This window comes from Schistocerca piceifrons, chromosome 8 (genome assembly GCF_021461385.2).
Source record: "Schistocerca piceifrons isolate TAMUIC-IGC-003096 chromosome 8, iqSchPice1.1, whole genome shotgun sequence".
Lineage (NCBI taxonomy): Eukaryota > Metazoa > Arthropoda > Insecta > Orthoptera > Acrididae > Schistocerca > Schistocerca piceifrons.
Genome location: NC_060145.1, coordinates 327631821 through 327637776, shown reverse-complemented (window position 1 = coordinate 327637776; position 5956 = coordinate 327631821).

Genomic DNA, 5956 nt, shown 5'->3' with positions numbered 1-5956 from the left:
GTTTCGAATTATTTCCATTGCTGTTCCAAGATCATCATCCATTTGCATGCTTAAAGTAGTCTTGTTAAAAATATAGTCCTACGTTTAGTCAATGTTTTAATAAAATATTTTCGGGTTTCAGGTCGCGTCAGGTGGCTAACTGCCCACAAGCTTTCGGTAGAGATCTCCTCTGCCATTATCAAGTGACTGACTGTCCTGTGAATGCTACTGCCGTGCTTACATAGCCAGGCCGCGGCCAGTGACGTCATTGGTGCCTAGTCCCATACCATATGTGGCAGTGCAGGAATAATGAAGATTGTGAAAGACGAGCATGGTGAGAAGTTTGGCGAGGCGTCTGTCACCATCGCAACAAGGTCGAGCACACCTGTCCCATGTCCCGCGTTCCGACCGGCCGCATGGAGCTGTGAGTCCTGCAATGTTGGAACGTGTGGACACTCTCTTTCATGGTCATTGACGGATCACAATCAGACACCTCGCTGCACAGTTGGACATCTCTGTTGGTAATGTCTACACACTTGTCCAGCTGTTGGGGCACTCAGAGAGTGAGCCTATTGGATCCCTCGCGGTCTAAGAGAAGGTCATAAAGAGAACGAAAGACTATCTGCGTGAAATCTCCTGCGCATTATTAGGCTGATCGTGACAGTTTTCTGTCTAACATCGTCACATGCAATACATGCACTGGCGTCACACCACATCTCATCCGAAGAAAAAGTTCAAAGCCGCACTTTCTGCCAGTAAAGTCATGGTGACGGTCCTATGCGACTCTGAAGGGGCTATCCTGTTTGATGTCCTCCTTCATGGTGGAAGGATCTAATCGGAGTATATTCTGCTTCTTTCAGGAAATTGAAGAAACGAGTTCATCGTGTGCGTCGCCTTCTCCATGACAACGCAAGACATCACACAAGTCTGCGCATCCGAAACAAGTTCGCAAAACTTTCTTGGACTGTTATTCCTCATTTTCTCTACGATACTGATCTCGCACCTTCCGACTTCCATTTGTATGGACCAATGAAGGATGCACTCCGCACTACTTGGATGATGGGGAGGTCATTAATGCAGTGAGACGTTGGCCCCGACCTCGACTAGTTGAGTGGTACTATGTGGGCATACAGGTGCTCCCGGTGAGGTGACGTAAGGGCGTTGCGTTAACGGAGGTTATATTGAAAATACAGTTTTGTAGCTAAAACACTGAGGAATAAAATGGTGTATTGGAATCCTGACTAAAACCAACCTTATTTCAGAAAAAAAGTGTTGCATTACGTAGAGGACACCCCTCGTACTGACTTATCGACGCCTCAGTCAGATACGTAAATTTCCACAAGATACCACGAGTTAGGCTATTAATTCTCCCAAACATCTAGATATCAATTCCGAAAATCCTATGGCAATATTCACCGTGCACACTCAGATCAGTCACTTTTGGATACCTAAAAAATATGTACTTTAAACTCAATGTATCACTGACCAGCGAGAGCGGTAGTTTTTGATAACATAGGAAAGGAGCCACTACTGGTGGTAGATGGACCCCACGTACAGACTGTTTTAAAATAACACTTGAAACACGTATGTAACATAGCAGCGATGGCGAGGCATTGTAGCATCTGTGACCAGAGAGTATGCGCTTAACCGCGCGAGTGTTGCGAGCGGTTTTCAGTCCGTCAGTCAGTCGTTGCGAGTCTGTAGCTCTGTCTAGTTGAGAGCAGTACTCTGTCAGTAGTCGTCGCGTGCGGTACGCTAATAGTCGTCATGCAGAGCGGTCGGTCAGTAGTAGCAGCCCAGTGCGGTTGTGTGATGTAGGCGGTCGGCAACACTGGTCAAGATGCTGAATGAGGTATACTGTTAATTAATATTATCATTAGACAATGTAAAACTTATTTATTGTAATCAATCTCTAACAAGTACCCCAATAATAATTTTGATTTCAAAAGCATTTTTCAAAAAATTTTAATTTTTATTGAACTAAAGATTTCGTTGCACTTCCCATTTCATTCCACTTCTTTTGAAGAAAAATTTCAGTAAATTCACAGAAAAAAGGAATATTATTATTTGCAATGCAGTTCCTCCAAGCGGTGCGCAACAACAAGAGCAGAAATTTGACTAGGTGTTGCAATGAGGTAAGAATTTAATTTTGATTTTTGCACAGGGCCAAAGACCGATATTTCGGTTTAATTGAATTTTCTTATCACTGAATGGACTTTAATTTTTTGGTGAAGAATTTATATTTGAGTCAGATTGCGAATTTCACATTTGTTGCCATTGTCAGTACATTTCATTGTGGGCAGGTTACGCTTAGCACAATGTCCATTGGCATTCATAAATAATATTTCTGTCTTGTAAATTTTTGTGGGGAGGTTACACTCGGCTCCCATTTGTATTAAGTATTGTCCTTTTCTTTTAAATTACTGTGGGGAGGTTACACTTGGCGACACCCAGTCCAGGATCGTATTTCGTTGAGAGTCTTTTGAGCAACAGTCAGATATCTGCTCTTATTTGCTTAGATATAATTAGGATTTGGCGCAACGCTTTTACTAATCTTGTGACTTTCCTTGTACAGGTCAACGGCAATTTGTTGCTTTGTTGTATTTGTGTGTTGCTTTTGCATTGTGTTTATTTGTTTTGTGAAAAATTTTGACTATTGTAAAAATGCCGCGAAAGACCGTGAATAGTGTATCGCGAGGTATTATGAACGAAATTACCGACTCAAACAACTTTACCGATAGGACATATGACACGCAGTGTAATGATGACAATCCTGCGCTCACTAACAATCAGTGCATTCCAACCACTAGTGATGACTTTTACCCTGATAATGAACAAACAAACTCAATTGTCTCGTCTGTTAATTTGACGACAATTGATGACGCAGAACGCTCTATTGTAATGAGCGCTGCCCAGCTTAACACACCCGATTCGGAAAACTCAAGTAATATACAGACAAATTTGTCTAATGAAAACGAACAGGACACTCAAAGTACGATGGATCTATTTAATTCCGAAATAATGACCGACAGTGGACATTCGACTGACAAACCTTTTTGTGAATCTCAAAATAACCAAATGGTTACAGAAAGCGAAACAATTCCAGATCCACCATTAAACACCACAGAGAATAGAAATGCTAATTTTTTGTCGGATCCACTTAAGGCATTGTTGCTACAAATTCTTGAAAATCAAGACAACAGTAGTAAAGATCTCAAACAACAACTTAATGAACAGGACAAAAAATTTAATAAAATTGATGAAAATTTCAAACAACTTAGGGAAGATAACAAACAAAATGGCGAAAATCTCAGACAGCTTAGTGAACAAATTAGAGCCGTTGCCGCGCAGTGTCATGACACTAAGGAACAGTTGCGCACGGAAATTGAGGCGTGTTCACAAAAAAATAGCGTAGAAATTAAATCTGTTGCGCAAGAATTAAGAGAAATGCAAACAGTCGCAACAGAAACACTCAGAGACGAAATTAGCGGAGTCGCTAAACAATGCTCTGAAAAAGCTGCACAATTACGGGACGAGTTTAAAGCAATAACGGTAGAACTTTCGCGCACAATGGACGCAAAGATAGACGCGAAATTCGAACAGCAGAACACTCAGATTAACGAGCGCTTTAATCAGCACATACAGAACAGTGATACGCGTTTCCGCAAATTTATTCAAGATCAAAACAAAGTAAAACGACAAGTCATGGAATCAATCACTGCACAAAGACAAGAGGACAAACGTAAAATATTCGCGAAAGCGAAGACGTATGTAGACAATAATATTACTACAGTGTCCGACAAAATTAATACCATAGAACAGTTGAACATGGAATTACGGGATGAAATTTCTGATCTTAAATCAAAAACAGATACACACACAGTAAATATTCAAACAGTGACAGACAAATTCGAACAATTAGAATTAACACAGGATTGTGATGTGATCAAAGCTGATGTTAAAAAACTGAGCGAAACTACGCGTAAGTTGCAAAAACAGATTAATGCGTCCGATTCTAAAACCGATGATCAGGTTAAAATACTGACTGAAAAATGTGATGAATTGGCCAGTCGTATTGATGTTATCGAAAATACTAATGACAATAAATTAGACGATACTGCACCGGTTTCATTTATCCAAACACCTGAATTTCAAAATTTACAGCAGACAATTAATGAGATCGATTCATCTAACAACACGTTACGTAGGAAGTTATCAAATTTACAACAAGAAGTAACAGAGATGAAAAACATTTCAGTTAATAACATACCACAACAGACGCCACTTTATGAACATGTGTCAGACTCACGCAGCGCGTATAATTTGGGTAATCTGCAGAGAGTACGGGACTTAGATTCCGAACAACCACAGTTCAATAGATACTCTTACGATCCTGAACCTGTTGCATCACACAGAGATGATAATTTCGATTACAAACATTTTCTGTCAGTAAGAAAGTTCAAAATATTTAAAAACGATAGAACGCAGATTCACCCACTGGATTGGATTCAACAGTTTAGTTTTGCTCTTCCACCGACTTGGCCTGTAACACATAAACTTGAATTTATTTGCAGTTTTTTGGAAGGCGAACCGGCAACTCGTATGAGACCGATCGCGAGACAGTGTTACTCGGTAGAGGAATTTCAGAATGCTTTTCTGTCAGCGTACTGGTCGAAGACGACACAGCGCGGAATTAAAGATCAACTAATTAGTTTGCCAAACTATGAAAACTCAAATTTTCCCAGTGTAACGCAATTTTTTGAGCACATGGTACAACAAAACCAATACCTGAGTGAACCGTACAGTGAATCCGCACTTATACAATTATGCATTTCCAAATTACCACGGTCATTACGAGTGTCACTTCTAACGGGTCAGCAAAAAGAAAACATTTCAGCATTCAGAGATCTTTTACAGCTCTTGGAAGTACAGCAATCTGATTATTCTTTTGTAAACAAAAACTTTTTGAGTAACAACCAAGGTCAACAACAGTACTGCAATTATGATCAGGGACGTAATTCCAATCGGAAAGATAACAGACGTTTTAGGAACGACAACTACCAAAACTTTAATAACAGGCAAAATTCTAATTATCAATACCGTCAAAATTTTCAGCAACAGGAACAACACTTTAGTAACAATAGAGGTGTTTCACAACAACAACATCAAAACCAGCCGGTTAACATACCTAACCAACAATGGAATACACAAGGTCAACCAGGCTTTAATGTTTCGCCGCGTGGACGTATAGCCCCTGGTCCAACAAATAGTAACGTACGTCAGCAAGGAAACAACTACGTACAAAGAAGACAGTATTTCAGTTCCTATCGTAATGCACCGTATAGGAATGACTATTACGACAGACGTAAAAACGATGAGCACAGTTACCAGCGTACATATAATAACAGTCGGTCTCACCAACAGCAAAATCATACGCAAGAGCATATTCTCATGAATGAAACAGACAATAGGTGTCATCTATAGCGTAACACGTCAGTAAGAAATAACAGAGCAGTTCAAATAGTCGAAATGCCACAGCATCCTCCCGTAAATAATAGCACGTACGACAGAATTTCACCAGACACAGTACAGGTTTCATATTCCAGTAACGTAAGCAATAATTTTGACACGCAGAATCCTCTTCACGAAAATGTTATTAATTTTGACGCCATCCGACACACGTTTGCATTAAGGACAGAATTACGACGTATGTAGACGACATTCTTATCGCAGAAGCTAACTGGTCTGAACACAATGTGATTTTAGAACGTCTGTTACAAACTTTGCATGCACAAGGACTTACAGTTAACCTCAGTAAATCGCACTTTGGCAAAACTTCCATAAAATTTCTTGGACACGTAATTTCAGCAGAAGGCATTGCGCCTGATCCAGAAAAACTTCAGGCTCTACGTGACATTACCGTTCCTACAACGAAGAAGCAATTACGCAGTTTTTTGGGCTTAATTAACTTTTTTCG